Genomic DNA, 21260 nt, shown 5'->3' on the forward strand with positions numbered 1-21260 from the left:
CAGGGCAGTTTACAATGCTCTTCTGCAGGCTTCTCATCTCCTGAAGGATCAGGCGATCAAGGTTTTGTCGGACAATACCACGGCAGTGACGTACATCAACCAATAAGGGGGAACAAGAAGCAGAGCAGCGATGCAAGAGATGTCGAAGATCCTCCTCTGGGCAGAGGCGAATGCGAACGCAAGGGCCATCTCTGCCATATTCATTCCTGGAGTGGACAACTGGGAAGCGGTCTTCCTTAGCAGGCACGATCTCCATCCGGGGGAATGGGACCTACATTTCAACAGTTAATTCACAAGTGGGGCTGTCCACAGATAGATCTGATGGCTACTTGACTCAACAAGAAGCTATGCCATTACTGTTCCAGAACGAGGGATCCGCAAGCTGTAGCAGTGTACTCGCTGACGACACCGTGGATGTACCAGTTTTTGTACCTGTTCCCTCCACTACCGCTAATCCCAAGGGTTCTCAAGAGACTAAGAAGGGAAAGCGTTCAGGCAATTCTAATTGCCCCAGATTGGCCTCGACAGGCATGGTACTCGGACCTTCTGACCATGTCTCTGGAGGATCCCTGGCCTCTGCTGCTCAAAGAAGATCTTCTTCAGCAAGGTCCATTCGTCTATCCAGACTTACAGCTGCTACGTTGACGGCTTGGAAGTTAAGAGGGAGATTCTAGCAAGGAAAGGTCTCCCCTTTCAGGTTATTTCCACCATGGTGCAGGCCAGGAAGATGGTTACGTAAAAACACATGTTATCGTATCTGGAAAAAGTATTTTTCCTGGTGTGAAAGTAGAAAGGTTTCTTTTGTGGAGTTTAAACTTGGTAGTTTTCTGCTTTTCCTACAAGCGGGAGTGGATATGGGCCTACATCTAGGCTCCATTAAAGTTCAGATTTCGGCGCTCTCTATTTTCTTCCAGAAACAACTTGCCCTGTTACTAGAAGTACAGACTTTCCTGAAGGGAGTTCTTCATATGGTGGTGTCTGCATTTCATGTGAACCAGCCTATTGTGGTTTCAATGTTGTCTGACTCTTCTGTGGAACCTGAGTTCTTGGATGTGGTCAGGGCTCTGAAGATTTATGTCAAAAGGATGGCACGTCATTGGAAATCTGACTCGCTGTTTGTCCTTTATGATGCCTCCTAGATTGGTCAGCCAGTTTCTAAGCAATCTATTGCTCGTTGACTCAGGTTGACCATTCAACAGGCCTATACTTCGGCGGCTCTGCCCTTGCCGATGTCTGTTCAGGCCCACTCAACGATGTCAGTGGGGTCCTCCTGGGTGGCTGCCCGGGTGTCTCGGCCCTACAATTGTGCCGAGCTGCAACTTGGTCTGGTTCGAACACCTTTGTTAAATTCTGTAGGTTCAATACCTCGGCCAAGGATGACCTTCAGTTTGGGAGGGGTCTCAGCACCCTCCCGCCTGTTTAGTACCATGGGGAAGTCCCAAAGCTACCAAAGTACAAGACTCCAGTATCCACTAGGACGTAAGAGAAAATAGGAATTTAATACCTAGCAGTAATTCCTTTTCTCCTAGTCCGTAGTGGATACTGGGCGCCCGCCTCAGTGCTTCGTTCCTGCTTACCTGTGTACGTTTTTGGTTGGACCGATGTTGCGGTCCTCTTGTGTTGTGGGGATAGCTGGTTAGGTTGGTGTTGCTATCCTCTATTCTGGTTAGCTCCCTCCTTTTGTTTATGGTTGTGTGTTGGCTTATTGCCTCACCGCTGTTGTTTCGTTCTTCTCAGATTATGTCCGTCTTCTTGGGCAGTTTCCTAGACTGAGTTTGATATGAGGGGCATAGAGGGGAGGATCCAGCACACACATGCACACACTAAAAGGTTTTAAAGTGCCAGCCTCCAGTGGACCCGATCTATACCCCATGGTACTAAAGTACAAGACCCCCAGTATCCACTACGGACTAGGAGAAAAGGAATTACCAGTAGGCATTAAATTCCTATTATTGTGCTGGCTTTTATAAATTTTGGTTTCTGATGCCTTATTAAAAAAAAAATACAACTGAACAATGAAAAATTAATTGTAATACAAATCTTGTGCCGAGTCGCTTGAGTCACAATAATCGTCGTCATTCTTCGCCATTTCCTTTTAGTGCACATTTGCCATGTCGCCATTTTCTTTTAGTGCACATTTGTCTGGTAAATACGTCGGTGTAAATAAAGGGAATATAAAGTATACAATATTGATTTGGAGCTCAAGCACATTGATATATTCTGTGTGCAAGATTATTTCACTAGCCAAGTTAGCTTAAGGAAACAATGGGCCATTGGCGTTTCTATCACGGGTGCAATGTGTGTGGTGCACACGGGCCCCTGGGTCCAGGGGGGCCCACACCGCACACATTGCACCCATAGTTTTCATACTCTCCTCTCCGAAGTCCACCACCGGTTGCTGCAGCGGCAGCCATTGTGGCAACAACACAGCAAAAATGGGCGCTGCGCATGCGCAGTAAGACTTTTGTCTCCTAAACATGGTGGGCGCCATGTTACGGGAGACCTGCGCATGTGCAGTAGACTCCGGGATATTGCCATGGAGAGGAGGGGGCCCACCCGGAGTGTGCACAAATCCCCCCCCCCTCTCTTAAGACGCCCTGCAATGGGAAGACTAAAAAACAATGATCACATATGCATGCTGAAGAGTAGTGGCCATTTTGTTGTTTACAAATCTTCATATTGAGTCCTATTGGAGAAAGAACGCTATATAAATAAAATTATTGTTATCGTGCTAAGTATGTTACTGAATTTCATTGTTATTTATATGTAGGATAATATGGGAGGTCCATTAGGTGAAACACTGCAAGAAAATGATGTGTATGAGAGCAGTGACCAATTTCCTGTAGTATGAAAAGCAAATCTGGGATTTGTGTGATTAGCCAGTATTTCCAGTATTCCACGAAAGGAGCCAACTAAAAAAAAAACAGAAAAGAAAACCATATTTCACTGTTAAGTATCTGATAAGGAAAAAACTTCACTTTCAAGAAGAGGTTTCTATTTTTTTAAATCTCATTTGATGCTACAATCAGTTGGTGGAAGTGACTGTTCGCCTGTCACAATCACTCCTTTGAGTAAGGAAAAGGTGGGAAAGCCACACCTTTACAGAGACCGCGCATTAACCACTTAACTGACCATTTATTTTGCCAAAAACCGCTCCGAAATTGTCATTTTTTTATGAGTGAATTAGGTGAAGAACATGAATTTAACCCTATCCCAAATGATTTTAGTTAAAAAATAAAAATAAAATAAAATATTTTTTAATAAAAAAAAAAAAAATATATATATATATAGGTTTTTCAAACATCGATCGGGAACATCGCAACCATCGCATCGCGGCTTTCATTTTGAAAGCCAGGACAGCCTCCAGGTATACAGGGGGGTCTGGGGGTGGCTTGGGATAGTTAATTTACACTCCCCAGCGGCTGCCATTGTCTGCAGCCGCAGAAGGGGGGGGGGGGATCCTGCCGTGCTGACCGATCAGCAGTGATCGGCAGCACGGCAATCAGTAGGGGAGAGTGCAGGGAGGCAGAGGGACCTTCCAGCAGCAGTGGAGGGAAGTTTCCCTTCCCCACCGCTGCTGACAGTCTCTATCTGACTGGTCGCATCCTGTGCGACCAAGTCAGATAGAGCACTTGCAGGCATCTGATGCGACCATTCCAGGCAAGTGGTTAATAATTTTACTCTCGTACGTGTTAGTTCAGCCCATAAGATGTCTGCCCTGATTGTATTTAGATGAAAGTACAGTTGAAAACATTTCTCTCCACAATGTAAAGGGCAAATTAATCCCCACCCTAATATGTACAAGAGAGAGGTGTAGTCAAGCAAAATTGTCATGGGGGGTAATTCAGATCTGATCGCAGCAGCAAATTTGTTAGCTAATGGGCAAAACCATGTGCGCTGCAGGTGTGGCATAACATTTGCAGAGAGAGTTAGATTTGGGTGGGTTATTTTGTTTCTGTGCAGGGTAAATACTGGCTGCTTTATCTTTACACTGCAATTTAGATTTCAGTTTGAACACACCCCACCCAAATCTAACTCTCTCTGCACATGTTATATCTGCCCCCACCTGCAGTGCACATGGGGGGTAATTCTGAGTTGATCGCAGCAGGAATTTTGTTAGCAGTTGGGCAAAACCATGGGGGTAATTCCAAGTTGATCGCAGCAGGATTTTTGATAGCAATTGGGCAAAACCATGTGCACTGCAGGGGAGGCAGATATAACATGTGCAGAAAGAGTTAGATTTGGGTGGGTTATTTTATTTCTGTGCAGGGTAAATACTGGCTGCTTTATTTTTACACTGCAAATTAGATTGCAGACTGAACACACCCCACCCAAATCTAACTCTCTCTGCACATGTTATATCTGCCTCCCCTGCAGATCACATGGTTTTGCCCAATTGCTAACAAAAATCCTGCTGCGATCAACTTGGAATTACCCCCCATGTGCACTGCAGGAAGGGCAGATATAACATGTGCAGAGAGAGTTAGATTTGGGTGTGGTGTGTTCAATCTGCAATCTAAATTGCAGCGTAAAAATAATGTTGCCAGTATTTACCCTGCACAGAAACAAAATAACCCACCCAAATCTAACTCTCTCTGCAAATGTTATATCTGCCCCCCCCCCCCATGCAGTGCACATGGTTTTGCCCAACTGCTAAAAAATTTCCTGCTGCAATCAACTTGGAATTACCCCCATGGATTTGCCCATTAGCTAACAAATTTGCTGCTGTGATCAGATCTATGGGGGTAATTCTGAGTTGATCGCAGCAGGAACTTTGTTAGCAGTTGGGCAAAACCATGTGCCATGCAGGGGGGGGGGGGGGAGAGATAACATGTGCAGAGAGAGTTAGATTTGGGTGGGTCATTTTGTTTCTGTGCAGGGTAAATACTGGCTGCTTTATTTTTACACTGCAGTTTAGATTGCAGATTGAACACACCCCACCCAAATCTAACTCTCTCTGCACATGTTATATCTGGCCCCCCTGCAGTGCACATGGTTTTGCCCATCTGCTAACAAATTTGATGCTGCGATCAACTCAGAATTAGGCCCAATATAGGCCCATGGCCAATTCTTCCTGTAGTAGTTATGGCCTGTGTCCCAGCTCTCTTCCTTAAAAGTTCCTTTCACTCAGAGCTGTAATTTAAAAAATGGTAGTGTCTTTTGCAAGAGGAAATGTTATGCCTTCCAGAAATGTTAGGCCCCCTCAAATTTGCTCTCTGGGCTACTTCCCACCTCATACCTGTTGCCTTATAGGTAATTGTCTGCACTTAGTATAATATTAGGGCAATGGATATTGTCTGAATTAAAATAATTCATTATAAATAAGTGATGTAACCATAGTGGACAGTATACTGGATATATATAGTAAGGAATAGATATGAAATAAATTTGAATGTATGAGGTAATGTTTAGCTGATTTAAGAGATTAGGTTTGTGTATGTGTTTATATAGATATACTGTATATTTGTGTTTTACTGCAAGATGGTAAAACAGTGTAGGGAACAGGTTTATTCTGCTCTAGTCATAAATAAGGCTAGAGAGGTCACATTAAGATCAAGAGTCATTGTAGAGAAAAGGTATTAGGCCATAAATGATAATAGGTGTGTGACAGAGCTCTGTTGGTCATTGGAATTCCCAGGTGTGCTTACAGTAGATCAGAATCAAGATTGCAATACCTATCGCAATTATAAAACTGGTTTGTCTATTGTCCAGTAAAGGTTAAAGCTAGGGAGCATAATTTAACTACTATGAAAAGAGATCACATCCATTGATAAAACATGGTGTAACCCACCCCAGGAAAACTTGTCAATACAACAGAACTTTGGATGAAAAGACATTCCAGATTTTACAATACTATACTTGCTTAAGGCAGTGTGGACACCACACTTTTATGACACCATGCCTCTGTGAACAGGACACGACAGCCCAGTTCAATGTTTGTTTTATTACACCTTGGAATCTGACAAACCTATAATTACCTATTCCATTGGAAACTATGAGAATATGATAGTTTGAATTGGTAAAATATGGGATAAAAAGCAGCAGACTTTTTAGTTAGGAGTTAGAGGAGGAAGGAGAAGGAGAAGGAAGGAAGTCAGTCAGTCAGGAGGAGAAGTCATGGAGAACATGCAGAAGGAATGATTCTTGGGATGGCAATCTTTAACTTGCAAGTATAAATATGATAGTAATTGAAACTGTTTGTGAAACTTATGTCATGTTGTTTTATGTTATGTAACGAAGGAAGCATAGCATAGCTTAATATAATAATTAGTATATATATCACTACTGTGTATATCTTATTCTGTACGATTTGATCTGCCTGTAAATAAAGAATCATATAAAAAGAGCGGTAATATTCAAGCTTGAACTCTCTTTAAGGAATCTTAACTTCATAATTTCACAAGTCATATATTTATAAGGACTGCATATATTTATCAGCCAATTAATTTGTAAGCCTGACATAATATATTTGCAGATATATATGATAACGCATATTAATTTAAATATATCCATATATTAATAACCATATATGTTATATTAAATATTAATATTCATAAATATGATTCCATAAATCAATATACCTATCAACCTTCCCTTCTGCAAGACATATCTGTCCAAATCTGGATGAGGGATAGAGCCTTCAGGTCAAAAAAACTAGCCCTCCCAAATTGAGACAATTGAGACATATGCTGTGAATGTGTATGTGTTCTGGCTTTTTGCACAGAATCAGTTAATCAATAATCCTAATCTTTTCAGGTTTTTTTGTACATAATCCACTGAGCTGGATGGGACCTCTGTTAAACTTCCCACTAGATACCAGCCCGTCAAAATGACGGAACAATATAACAGTAATGTTGTGTGCGCCCGAACCGCCCGAACAGATAAACACTTTAATTGCTCTATTGGGTGCCATCTAGTGGCTGTCTGCCCTCCAAACACTTGAATTCCACCCACAGAGGTGAGGAGCAGCGTTGGCCTTTTATCATTATTATTATTATTATTATTATTATTATTATTATATAGGATTATGAATTTGGAAAAATAAATGAGTCCATCCACTAGCTAATTTTTAAAAAGGTACAGGGTTCCATCAATTTTTTGCTCTGCCCACCAGCATCCTCTCAGATGATTAGCTTGCAGTGCTGCTCTACCTCTCGCATAACTTCACCTCTCTAGCCCAATCCTTTTTCTGCCTCCCAGTCATGTGACACGACTGTCCCAGCATATGTGTAAATCCATCAATCCTACAGTGCATTTTACAGATTAAGGGGCTGATTCAAAGTTGAACGTACAGCTGTTCGAAGAGCATATATACAAGCACTGCACTTGCTGCAAAATTTGGCACACACAAGAACATAATGCAGAAATCCACATGCTTTTGGATCGCATCTACACTTATGAACGGAAGAGGAGAATGGGGTAGTGATGAGACAAAATTCAGGAGAGCTGTGGCTATGCCAGTGGGGCTAATGCAGCCCTGAACGTATGTGAATATATGCCTGTTAGGAAGTGGATCCTTTGATCTCGTTTAGGGAAGGTGAAAGTAGACTTACTAATGACGACTAGTAGAATCCAGATGCATAGGCTACTCATCTCCAGGTGTGTACAGTTCTGCATATGGGCAAAACATGGGTGTGGTATGGTTGGTTGACAGTTATGTCTATGTACATCAGGTCATCATGACAATGTCAACATGGATGTCGACAGTGACCATATTGACATTCATCATGTCTCAACATATGAGATATTGACATGATGAACTTTCTTCAAATCATCCCTGATGGCCTAGTGGTGTCTTACCTTTTTCCAGCAACGGCTCCAGTGTCCTGGCAGTCACGTGTAGAGCAGTTCCAGTAGTTAAGTCTCAGCAGCGGCATTCTGGTGAGTATTCTCTCCATCAAGTTTTGAAGCCATTCTCACATTAAGCTGATAATCATTCTTCCAAGATGTCATCCTGTACTTAATTGGTCCATTTGCAAAATCCATTTGTCGGGCAAATTTCAGTAGCTGCCATTCTGAAACTCTTTCTCCGATATGGAAGCATTATGCTTCTTTCCTTGTGCAAGTGCAGCCTGATATTGGTGAGTCAGTGAAATACCTCCTCATGATGGAAGAAAATGTGGGTAGAGCATCCCTGCTAAGAGAAAAAAATGTTCTATTACATCTTTATGTAATATATAACATGACTGTGGTTGCCATGGTTCCGCTAGAGTAAACCACATCATTAGTAACAGATTGAATTGCAACACAGGAAAACTGTGTGTACTTGCAGACAATCGGTACTTTATATTAAAGAAACGCGTATTCTCCTTTTTTTTTTTACAAATGACTACACCTTTAAATTACAAAAAGGAAAAAATATATTGTGAAATAATATAAAAGCAAAAATAAAACATCTGGTGAGGAAGTTTACTTGGCCCAGACAATATCACTTCCACTAGCCTTTGTCCTTGTATCTGTTTTAATTCTGTGAGGGTCTTGGCAGCAGAATAAGGAAATCCACTAATTCAAAAACATACTATTCACTGTATAGTATCAGTTCCTCATTCTCATCATATTTCAGCAACATGGGAATTCTTGCCTGGTGTTATTGTTAGCTAAAGTGTTTTGCTGTTAAATACGGGTGAGTGAATTTAAACTTTTTTTTGTTGTTGTTCCATTTCAGGTCACCTTACACGTATACATACTTCCCAAGTGACATTCTTTTTAGATGAAAAACAACTTATACTTCTTTGCTTCTAAACAGTCTTGCCTTTGTGTTTGACTTTTGCATTTTGTATGATAGTACAAGGTCTACATTTTTGAGGCATATCAGCTTGTTTATACAATAAATTCTGTTTGATGATCCTTTGGGAGCGATTCATTTGTGAGAGTTTATCTTGCTTCTAAAGCTATTGTTATGCGCTATCAGTCCCGAGCCTGCACTTATCGCAGATTTCTGCCTGCACCCTCATGAGGTGTGAGCAGAAATCTGTGTTAAGTAGGGCTTTGGGGTTGGTTGTGAGGGCCAAACATGCCGTAACTGCAGCGCACTCTGCACTAAGCATGGGAGAAGCTGCATAACGCTGCTAATCCTGTGCAGTCTCACGTGAAAATGTGGCCGTCGTGACCATCACAGGGCTGGTCGCGCAAAAAAAAAATGTCTCCCAGCCACTTCAGACAGGAGCTAAAGTCTCTCAAACAATTGAATTGTCCCCTTTGTATCTAAAAATCTCATCAAGCATATCTGTTGGGTCTTGTGCCACTTTGGTCATTATGCTGGGAGATGTTTATACTGCGCATGGCATTAATATTTTAAGTTAGTAAAAGGAACAAATGGAGGGCCTGATTAAGATGTGGACGCTGTTAGCGTTGTGGCTGTGTCCTTGGACGCAACAACAATGCTAACTTAATGCTAATGCAGCAGGAGACATCTGGTGTAAATAGACGCCTCCTGCATGTATATGTCAACCGCTGCTGCGTCCGAGGATGCAGCATTGCATCACTGTGCGGGATCATTGGCCACCTGCATTACCTTCAGGTTACTCAGATTGACTGCTGCAGCTCCGTAAACGAGGCCAGGAAATCTGCATTGGAAGACGCAGACCTTGGCTTCTGTTCCCCCAGATAATGGGGTGACATCCCCATTTTTCAGTACCACTGCCGACACCACCCCATCCCCGGCCCCAAATGATTGACAGGCTGCGGCTGTCAGGTACTGCGAGCATGATCGCAGGACACGTTTCTGCACACGGCCAGAACAGGTCCTCCACATGTGCAGATTCCCACCTTCGGATCTTTACGTAAACCATCGGGTTTGTACCTAGTACCAACGGTATTGGAGACTTTGTGGTCAACGCGGAACCATGCTGCGTATTTGGTCTTGTCCACAAATGCAGCGATACTGGACTCGTATCCATAAACTTATGACAGACATTCTCGATATCTCCATTCCTAACTCACCTTTTACACTCTACTCTCTCGCCCTATTCCTAGTGTCTCGTCAGCAACAAAAACTAGTCAAACATATTTTGAATACAGCTATATGCCAAATTGTGGCATACTTGCCTACTTTTTTAAAGTAGTTTCAAAGAGATTACAGATCGCACTCTAATGCGCCGCGTGGCGCACCATTGAGGGGGCGTGTCACATTGCACCCAAGGGGCGTGTCTATCTCCACCTATGGGCGTATCTGCTGTCAATCAGGGGTGTGTCCTGCAGTGTCAGGTGAAAACCAAACTACAAAGCTCAGTACTGGCTACACACTGACATCGCAGCTACATTACACAGCAGGGCTACATACTGACATCACACTAACGTTACACAACAGGGCTGCACAATGACATCACAGCTACATTACATGGCTACACACTGACATCATATCAACATTACACAGGAGGGCTACACATTGACATCACACCTACATTACACAGCAGAGCTACACATTGACATCACCCCTACATTACACAGCAGAGCTACACATTGACATCACACCTACATTAAACAGCAGAGCATAATACTGACATCACACCTACAGTACACAGCAGAGCATAATACTGACATCGCACCTACATTACACAGCAGAGCATAATACTGACATCGCACCTACAATACACAGGAGAGCATAATACTGACATCGCACCTACATTACATAATTACACAGCAGAGCATAATACTGACATCACGCATCATCATACACATACAGTATATGTGACATATACATTTGAGAGACTTTAATCCAGCCCTGGTGATAACTACTAAGTTTCAATTTTAATGTTCTTACATTGTTTACATGCCACATTGGGAAGGGAGGGGGGGGGATGGAAGTGTTGGAGATCTTTTCCAGTGTCAGGGAGAGGGTGGTTAAGAGAAAATGAGGAAATGAGAAGGAGAGAGCGAGAAAGTGTCAGGGTGAAAGAGAGGGGTGAGAGCATGAGAGGGGATGTCAGGGAAAGTGAGGGAATGACAAAGTGAGAGGAGAGAGCGAGAGTGTCAGCGATAGAGGGAGAGAGGGGTGAGAGAGAGGGTGTCATTGATAGAGAGAGAAGAGGGAGAGAGAGAGGGTGTCAGGGATAGAGAGAGGGGGGTGAGAGAAGGGGTCATTGATAGAGAGGGTGATTAGAGAGAGAGGGTGTCAGTGATAGAAAGAGAGGAGGGTGTGAGAGAGTGGTTGCCCGTGATAGAGAGTGGGAGAAGGGGGGTGAGAGGGAAGAGAGAGAAGGGGGTGAGAGGGTGTCAGGGATAGAGAGAGGGAGAAGGGGGGGGTATGAGGGAAAAGAGAGAAGGGGGTGAGAGGGTGTCAGGGATAGAGAGAGGGGGAAGGAAAATATATATAGGTTTTTCAAACATCGATCGGGAACATCGCAACCATCGCATCGCGGCTTTCATTTTGAAAGCCAGGACAGCCTCCAGGTATACAGGGGGGTCTGGGGGTGGCTTGGGATAGTTAATTTACACTCCCCAGCGGCTGCCATTGTCTGCAGCCGCAGAAGGGGGGGGGGGATCCTGCCGTGCTGACCGATCAGCAGTGATCGGCAGCACGGCAATCAGTAGGGGAGAGTGCAGGGAGGCAGAGGGACCTTCCAGCAGCAGTGGAGGGAAGTTTCCCTTCCCCACCGCTGCTGACAGTCTCTATCTGACTGGTCGCATCCTGTGCGACCAAGTCAGATAGAGCACTTGCAGGCATCTGATGCGACCATTCCAGGCAAGTGGTTAATAATTTTACTCTCGTACGTGTTAGTTCAGCCCATAAGATGTCTGCCCTGATTGTATTTAGATGAAAGTACAGTTGAAAACATTTCTCTCCACAATGTAAAGGGCAACTTAATCCCCACCCTAATATGTACAAGAGAGAGGTGTAGTCAAGCAAAATTGTCATGGGGGGTAATTCAGATCTGATCGCAGCAGCAAATTTGTTAGCTAATGGGCAAAACCATGTGCGCTGCAGGTGTGGCATAACATTTGCAGAGAGTTAGATTTGGGTGGGTTATTTTGTTTCTGTGCAGGGTAAATACTGGCTGCTTTATCTTTACACTGCAATTTAGATTTCAGTTTGAACACACCCCACCCAAATCTAACTCTCTCTGCACATGTTATATCTGCCCCCACCTGCAGTGCACATGGGGGGTAATTCTGAGTTGATCGCAGCAGGAATTTTGTTAGCAGTTGGGCAAAACCATGTGATCTGCAGGGGAGGCAGATATAACATGTGCAGAGAGAGTTAGATTTGGGTGGGGTGTGTTCAGTCATTGATCGAGAGGGTGATTAGAGAGAGAGGGTGTCAGTGATAGAAAGAGAGGAGGGTGTGAGAGAGAGGTTGCCCGTGATAGAGAGTGGGGGAAGGGGGGTGAGAGGGAAGAGAGAGAAGGGGGTGAGAGGGTGTCAGGGATAGAGAGAGGGAGAAGGGGGGGTATGAGGGAAAAGAGAGAAGGGGGTGAGAGGGTGTCAGGGATAGAGAGAGGGGGAAGGGGGGTATGAGGGAAGAGAGAGAAGGGGTGAGAGGGTGTCAGGGATAGAGAGAGGGGGATGAGAGAGAGAAGGAAAAGAAAAAGGGATGAGAGAGACATTGCCAGGGATAAAGAGACTGAGGCAGAGAGGGTGACAGGAATAGAGAGAGAGGGGGTGAGAGATGGTGTCAGGGATAGAGGGAAAGAGAGTGAAGAGAGAGAATGTGGTGTGAGAGAGAGGGTGTCAGGTATAGAGAGGGAAGAGAGAAAGGGGGGTGAGAGATAGAGACGGTGTCAGAGGTAGAGAGAGAGAATAGAGAGAGGGTGTCAGGGATAGAGGGAATAGAGAGAGTGAAGAGAGAGAATGTGGTGTGAGAGAGAGGGTGTCAGGGATAGAGAGGGAAGAGAGAAAGGGGGGTGAGAGATAGAGACGGTGTCAGAGGTAGAGAGAATGGGAATAGAGAGAGGGTGTCAGGGATAGAGAGGGAAGAGAGAGAGGGTGTCAGGGATAGAGAGAGAGGGGGGTGTCAGACAGAGAGAGATCTGAAGGCAGATCTTCTTTCAAACCCCCCCCCCCCCCTTCCCCCAACTCCAACAGGAATCAGGTCCTGCAGCTGAGAACACTAACCAGGCAGCACGGAGGTGGCTGTGGGGAGTTGCCGGCGTCAGACTTCAGCAGCCAGGTCACGCCCATGCTGGAGTCACGTGCTGGGAGAGGAGACAGCAATGAAGAGTGTACGGCTTCCACACTCCAGCCAGCAGCCCTCACCTAATTGACACCGCCGGAGTCGGGACCCTGTGAGGAGAGAGAGAGAGAGCATGAGAGGGGAACCTGTGTGGGGAGGGGAGGGGGCATTGGGGGTGCCGTGGATGGGGGAGGGGGATGTGAGTAGAGACAGAGAGCATGAGAGGAGAACCTGTGTGAGGAGGGGAGGGGGCGTTGGTGGTGCTGTGAATGGCAGGGGGGGATGTGAGGAGAGAGTGAGCAGGAGAAGGGAACCTGGGTGGGGTGGAGAGGGGAGAGGGGGTTGGGGTGCCGTGGAGGGGGGTGTGATGAGAAAGTGAGCAGGAGTGAGGAACTTGTGTGGGGGGAGGGGTCAGGGGGGCTGTGGATGAGATGGGGGGTTGTGTGGAGAGAGTGAGCAGCAGAGGGGAACCTGTGTGGGGAGGGGGGTTAGGGGCGCTGTGCATGGGGGTGGTGGATGTAAGGAGAGAGCGAACAGGTGGGGAATCTGTGTGGGGGAGAGGGGGTCGGAGGTGCCGCAGATAGGGAAGGGGGAAGTTTGCAGCTGTGAGGGGAGAAAGCGAAAGCCTAAGGAAACGAGCCACTCTGCAAACAGAGCCTGCCCTGTTGGATAATGGGACCGCTGTGGCTCTGCTACGTGTGACTGTTGTGCTGGGCATGCTGTCACAGTGGATGCAGTTGGGGACTGGTGGCTCGAGGAGCTTCTGGTTCCAGATCAGAAGGATAGGCTCCTCCAAGCTGCGGAGTCCTAGAGTTGCCAGGGACCCGGCGGCTACAGTACGCACGGCGTCCTGGCGTTGCTAGGCGCCGGGCGGGCAGCGAGGGAGGTGCGGCGGCCGTGAGCATCGCTCGGAAGCAGACCGAGCGGCGCCGCGGACCGCAGCACCTAACACTCTCCTTCTCGTCAACAGGTAATTATTGCAGACCATTGCTCCTTTTTTAGTAAAGATCTACTTGGTAATTATTGCAGACCATTGCTCCTTTTTTTTAGTAAAGATCTTCTTGGTAATTATTGCAGACCATTGCTCCTTTTTTTAGTAAAGATCTACTTGGTAATTATTGCAGACCATTGCTCCTTTTTTAGTAAAGATCTACTTGGTAATTATTGCAGACCATTGCTCCTTTTTTAGTAAAGATCTACTTGGTAATTATTGCAGACCATTGCTCCTTTTTTAGTAAAGATTTACTTGTTACATCTTCAACTGATATTCAAAATTGACTCCCGTCTCTCCTTCTCGTCAACAGGTAATTATTGCAGACCATTGCTCCTTTTTTAGTAAAGATCTACTTGGTAATTATTGTAGACCATTGCTCTTTTTTTAGTAAATATCTACTTGGTAATTATTGCAGACCATTGCTCCTTTTTTAGTAAAGATCTACTTGGTAATTATTGCAGACCATTGCTCCTTTTTTAGTAAAGATCTACTTGGTAATTATTGCAGACCATTGCTGTTTTTTTAGTAAAGATCTACTTGGTAATTATTGCAGACCATTGCTCCTTTTTTAGTAAAGATCTACTTGGTAATTATTGCAGACCATTGCTCCTTTTTTAGTAAAGATCTACTTGGTAATTATTGCAGACCATTGCACATTACATTGTATGTTTAGAAAATTGTTATAAGTGGATTAATATCTGTAGTGTGCAAAAACTTATAGTGATTGACTGGGGTTTACAAACCTCACATTTGGTAGTTGATTAACACCTTTTGGTGGGAGGGTTGCTGTGTGGGGGAGGGGGTTGTAATCAGAAAGGAAGTGTTTGTAGACTCATTTACTCAGTATAGCATAGGACGCCAGGCCTATTAGGACGCTGCAGTGACTAGTATATGAAGTGTCTAGTTATCAAGTGGCAGCTCAAAACAACAGCAGTGTTATACCTGTGTGAAACCGAAGGAAAACAGAAGGTAAACAAACTTACAAATTAACAGAAGGACGGCGTTACACCCACAACACTCTGGAACTTTATGTGGCCTCTCCTCACCTCTACCATGAGATCTCCAGGACCAGGCTTACCACCTCTCTGGCTGAGAACATCAAGTCTGCCCCTGGGCCTAACCCTCAAGATGAGCAGGGGACTGTGGGGGCACAGCACCAGGACCAGGCTCAGCAGGGACATCCCCATTGCTTCTGAGTGTGCCCCTCACATTCTCCTACCCACCCGTACTAAGATCTGATCAAAATAATGTTATCTCAGTCCTACTTCTGCCACTAGTTACCTGCTATTGAGTCTTTTTTTTTTCTCTCTTCATTGCTCGCTTCCACCCCACCGTGTGTTTTTCCTGTAATGTTTACCTCCACTGATTGCACACCTTTCCATTGTGCCCTACATGCAGGGTACATCATACTACTACATAAGCATCAGTCTTCCCATATATGAACTTGGCCCTTGTATGGCTCACCTCCCACAGTGTAACCTTCAAAGTGCGCCCAACATGGCTGCCCCATATGGTACACTTGTGGATGGGATGAAAAATACATAGGCCTGATGGTTTTGATGGAACCCTACTCTGAACTGTAGGACTCTGAAATCACCCCCATCTTGTGTCATCTCTTCTAGGGGTGGACTATTCCACCCTGGGTAATCCTACGGTGAGCGCCCAAGATGGCTGCCGCACCCGGTACCTTGTGAGGGTGGAATACACAACCCTTGGAAGTTATTACCCAAAATGCCTGCACCAATCCTGCATTATGCTTTCTGTGTGCTTAAGGTTTTCTTTTATGTCTGTGTTGCTTGTCTATTGTTGTATTACTCAAATCCTCTGTATCATGTGCATTGTTTTTGATATCTGTAAAGCGCCTTGAGTCCTGTTGGAGAAAGAGCGCTATATAAATAAAATTATTATTATTATCTTTTTAATGATATTTTAGATACGTTCTGCCAGAACTGATTCGCATTACTTGACACTCTTTCTGGATGTATCTTCCATTTCTGGTCTTTACATATTCATGTTGTAATGTTTTGTTCGCTTACAGTGTGTGCATTTCCTGTATCCCTGTACTGTATGTATTTCAATTTTGCTGATGTATTCTGAAACTGATAAAACAAATAAAAAATTAAAAAAAATTGGGTTTGCGTACAAATCCGAATTAAGCAGAGTGTGTTTTTGTGCGAAATCTCTTTCCTATTGTTTGTGCATGCCTGTTTGGGTGTTTATTCCTGTAAATGTTTGTCAACTACAGTATGTTAGTTTTATATGTAATGTAAGCATGTATTTGCTTGCGCCAGAAAACCCACAAGGCTATGGAACCTAGCGTCTGGTGGGTAGGATTTGCTAAAAGAAAAAAAAGTAATCTTGCACAAGATATCCTGCTGCGGTTTCTTTTAGCTATACTTTAAGCTTTATTTTGGACAGTAGACAGTTGTGTGTTAGGTGCATGGGATCTCATTGGAATGAGGTGAGTCAAGCTCCAACTTGTAGACCTGCTGAAATACAGCAACAGATTCTGTCCCCACATAACTCCATTGTACTTTGTCTGCATAATCTTTACCCTCTATACAGCAAATCACACTTTTTTTTTTTTTTTTTTTTACAGTGAACTGGGATATAATGCGTTTTTGGCATTTAAAATACAGTACTTTACTTTATTTTTAATAGTAACTGAAAAAGTCCAATGAGTCAGGACTAAAAATTATGTATTTATTTATTGTGGTCAAGGCTGAAAAATAGGAACAGCGCCTTCAGGCATCATTATGACTTTATAGGGCTAAATTTAATAGCCTGCGAGTTGCAGGCTTTGTGGGACTTTGTAAGAGTATTGCTCTATTTTTAAAGTGGCAATCATTTACATAGCAAAACCAGGTCAGTTTTGCCGTGTAAATGATTGCCGCTTTAAAAATACAGCAGTACTTGCACACAGTCCCGCGCAGCCTGCAACCCGCAGGCTATTAAATGTAGCCCATAATTATTGTCTTTTTAAATAATAAAGTCAATAGTTAACATTAATATTTCAAATGTGTATGACAGAGCTGAATAATATATATGACCAGTGCTTAAAGTCACCCCCCTCCCCAAGGCGCCCATGTAATAAAGGTATTGCGCCCGCGCCGCAAAAAAATGGGCGTGGTTTCAAAAAGGGGCGTGGTCACACAATAGTAATAATGCCCACAGTAGTGGCACCCCATAATACACATAATGCCCACAGCAGTAGCGCCCCTTATACAATGCCCACAGTAGTAGTGCTCCTTATGCAATGCCCACTGTACTGGTAGTGCCCACAGTGGTAGTGCCCCTTATGCAATGCCCTCAGTAGTAGTGCCCCTTATGTCTCCAGGAGTGATGCCCCTTATGAAGTGCCCCCTTTACAATGCCCTCATTAGTAGTGCCCCTGTGTAGTATTGCCCCCAGTAGTAATGTTGCCTGTAGTAATGCCCCCTGCCGTTTAGCCCCAGTAGTTATGCCCCCAATGGTAATGCCCCTGCAGTTATGACCCCAGTAGTTTACCCCCCTTTAGTTTAGCCTCCCAGTGGTAATGCCCCCAGTAGTTTAGCCCCAGTAGTTTGCCCCTTGTAGTTTAGCCACCAGTAGTAATGCCCCCCTGTAGTGTGACCATTGTAGTTTAGCCCCTGTAGTTATGCCCCCAGTAGTTTAGCCCCTGTAGTTATGCCCCCTTGTAGTTTAGCCCCCAGTAGTAATGCCTCCAAGTAGTATTGCCCCTGTAGTTATGCCCCCAGTAGTAATGCCCTCCTGTAGTTTGCCCCTTGTAGTTTGCCCCTTGTAGCTTGCCCCCAGTAGATGCCCCCCAGTAGTAATGTCTCCCAGTAGTTTGCCCCCAGTAGTAATGTCTCCCAGTAGTAATGTCCCCCAGTAGATGCCCCCCAGTAGTATTGTCCCCAGTAGTTTGCCCCCAGTAGGTGCCCCTCTGTAGTAATGCCCCCCAGTAGATGCCTCCCAGTAGATGCCTCCCAGTAGTTTGCCCCCAGTAGATGACCCTCAGTAGTAATGCCCCCCAGTAGTTTGCCCCCCAGTAGGTGCCCCTCTGTAGTAATGCCCCCCTGTAGTTTGCCCCCAGTAGGTGCCCCTCTGTAGTAATGCCCCCCAGCAGGTGCCCCTCTGTAGTAATGCCCCCCCAGTAGGTGCCTCTCTGTAGTAATGCCCCCCAGTAGGTGCCTCTCTGTAGTAATGCCCCCCAGTAGTCTGCCCCCAGTAGATGCCGCTATACAAAAGAAAAAAAACAAACAAAACACACCATACTCACCAAGCCCCGCTCCGTGTCCGACCGCTGCAGTCCTCTGGACATCCGCTCCTCTGCACTATGAGAGAGGCGTCATGACGTCTCTCCCATAAAGCACAGTGACAGCGCCGTAAGCCGGACCTCACTACTGAGCTCCTGCCTCCACTGCCGCTATAGAGAGGGAGACGAGCACCTGCTGGTAACACAGTCTCAGCGGGCGCCCGGCATCTCCCTGCAGCACCGGCCACACATCGGGTTAGGTGAGGCGGAACTGCGTTCCGTCTCCAAGTGGAACTGACAGAACACAGTTCCGCCCCGTTCCGGCTCACTTTAACCCCTGTATATGACATTATTGAAGAGTTTATACCTCCCAACATTTGTATTGTCTAATTTGGGTCACTAGGGGGTGTGGTGGTGTCATGTTACAGGTGTGGCTTCTGAAGCACTAGGCTGCCCTGTTGCCGCTGTTTGACAGGATGCCAGCGTTTCTGGGTGCAAACCTGCCGCTTTCTGTGTGTGTCCATGCGTTTTTAAGGAGGGCCTCTAACGTCAGCAATGAGCACTTCCAGCCTCTTGTGTCGCAAGAATTGTGGAGGACCTTGTCTGGCGCAGATAGGAAAATCTTAAATGTTCCGGGAATTGTGTACGGTTTTGCGATCAGACGGCATATTGCGATGCTTTCGCAATTTCTGCAATGGGTGTTTTTTATCAGTTTCTGAGCAGCAACTATTTGATTGCAGAAACTGCTTTTTAGCAGAAATTGCAATCCTTACTGAATTATTTCCTTGGTCTGTAGACTTGCAGAGTTATATTGGCATTGTAATTGGTTGCTTTGTTACGTGGCAAAACATCCGCCTGGTGGTCTGGAAACTGTGACCGTTATTTGCCACCACCTAATAAGCAGGGATTTTTCAACTCCTAAGTGGGTAAAAAAGAGTAAAATGTTCTGCCAAGCAAACCTTTGCCAGTTATAACTGGGCACATCAGCTAGTTATTAATATTTGTAAGACACCACAATGGTTAAAAGTGAAAGCCATATACATAAGTACATAAATACAGGCATTCTATACATTCACATAGTGTACAGCAGACAAAGGGGAGAGGGCCCGCCCATACAAGCTTGCAGTCTATAAACTGCGGATGTGAAAGCTTGGTTTATTAAATTGTTCTAGGTGCTGGATTAGGGATCTGGTGGTGGCGGTGAGTTACCACGCCCTTTCCCCATGATGCAGTGGGGAGAGTCTGTAAGAGGTAGTTACTGATGGTGGGTGTCGATGCCTGTCCCCCGGCTGTGGAGAGCTGCTCAGGAATAGAGTTACTTCCCTGTAAGCAAGCTGTACTGGCCAGTGGAGTAAGGCCATCCCGTCAGTGGCGTAAGTTTGTCCCAGTTGCCCGGAGGCAAGATAAATATTGGTGCCCCCCCATATTTATATATATATATATATATATATATATATACACACACACAATTCATTGTCTTTTATTTTAAATCACACAATTCTTAGCAGTCATACCCAGGATTAGAAGACATGACCTGTTACACTGGCGTCAGACACTTTACTGATAGAGCTATTTGCTCCTGCATAGGAAACATGAGAATTCTAACTTTATGAAGTTACGTTTAATTGTCAGAGAAGTAACTTCATATAGTTAGAATTCTCATATTTCCTATACAGGAGCAAATAGCTTCATCAGTAAGGTTTCTGCTTCCAGTGTACTAGGTCGTGGGTTCTAATCCTGGGTATGACACTTGCAAAACGTGTATCTTTAATAAAGAGGGTGTGACTTGTAAGGTGCAGAGACCAGTGAGGAAGTCGGCCACTAAAGAGATAGCGGCAGCTATTAATTAACTTCATTGAATGGTGTCACAGAATCAGAGGAGAGGTGCCCCCCTTCAGAGCAGGAGCCCGGCGGCAAATGCCTCTGTTGCCTCCCAGAGTTACGCCTCTGCATCCCGTCATATATTGGGAGGAGAATGCAGATGTGTGAGGAGAGTTAGCTCTATGTAAAGGAGTGGGATGGCAATATGTAACATTTTAGCAGAACTTCAGTTAGATTACCTATCTGAAAAACTCATTCACTTTTGAGGTAAATTCCGCATGATTTGTGCTCTGCATGTGAAGTGAAGATCCGTTGTACTCTCTCAAAATTAGCATGTTGTGGGGGTGTCATGGGCGTGTTACTGCGTAAATGGTTGCGTACCCAGGTGCTTAACCACTCACATTGGAGCATATTCAAATGGAAAATAAGCACCTACCTTAGGCTGGTGCATGTTTTTAAGATATGACTGATGGTAGCGTCTAGGACACGCCAAGTAGTATTACAGCATCTGAAGGCTCTCAAAGTGGCTGTCCCGGTTCTTGCACATTCAGAGCCATCCTTGTACACCATGGGGAAGGACTGATACTAGCAGCAGCATATTGTTGCAGTCGCAACTAAAACATGCGGACACGGTTACATCAGCATCCCACTCGGAATCAGGATTAAAGGCCCATACACATTAGACGATGTCGCTCTGTGAGCGACATCGTCTAACGTCTCCCCCCCCCCCCCCCAGGCCGGCCGGTCGGCGGCCGCCTGTACGCACTGAGCGATATGACCGCTCATATCGCTCAGTGACGTCACGCCCCCGCCAGCCCTGCATGAAGGTCGTGGACGACAGTCCACATCCTTCATGCATGCCCTACCGACAGCGACGATCGTTGCCGACCCGCGGGGCCGCGCATCGGTCGTCGCTGGCGGCATACACACTTAACGATAAAATGAGCGACGTCGCTCAAGGAGGGGGAAAATGAGCAACGTCGCTCATTATATCGTTAAGTGTGTATGGACCTTTAGACTCAGTTTTGGATACAATGCTATTGGATCAGATTGCAGAGGTTTAATAAAGGTGTTTGCAGTACGAAAAAAATAAATAA

The 21260-nt window shown here is 45.1% G+C and overlaps 1 protein-coding gene across 5 annotated transcripts in view; it reads left to right on the top strand.

The window, feature by feature from the left end:
• The window catches only part of ARHGAP40 (Rho GTPase activating protein 40), a 157986-nt gene that overhangs the window by 52079 nt on the left and 84647 nt on the right, over nucleotides 1-21260 (top strand). Inside the window, exon 1 of one of the 5 annotated variants that reach the window (XM_063960265.1) lies at nucleotides 7838-7881. The exons of the other annotated variants lie outside the window; for them this stretch is intronic. The gene's annotated coding sequence lies outside the window, so the exon portion shown is untranslated. Of the gene's footprint in view, nucleotides 1-7837; nucleotides 7882-21260 lie in introns of those variants that run through there. 5 annotated transcript variants of the gene reach the window in all.

Source organism: Pseudophryne corroboree, chromosome 3 (assembly GCF_028390025.1).
Source record: "Pseudophryne corroboree isolate aPseCor3 chromosome 3, aPseCor3.hap2, whole genome shotgun sequence".
Classification (NCBI taxonomy): domain Eukaryota; kingdom Metazoa; phylum Chordata; class Amphibia; order Anura; family Myobatrachidae; genus Pseudophryne; species Pseudophryne corroboree.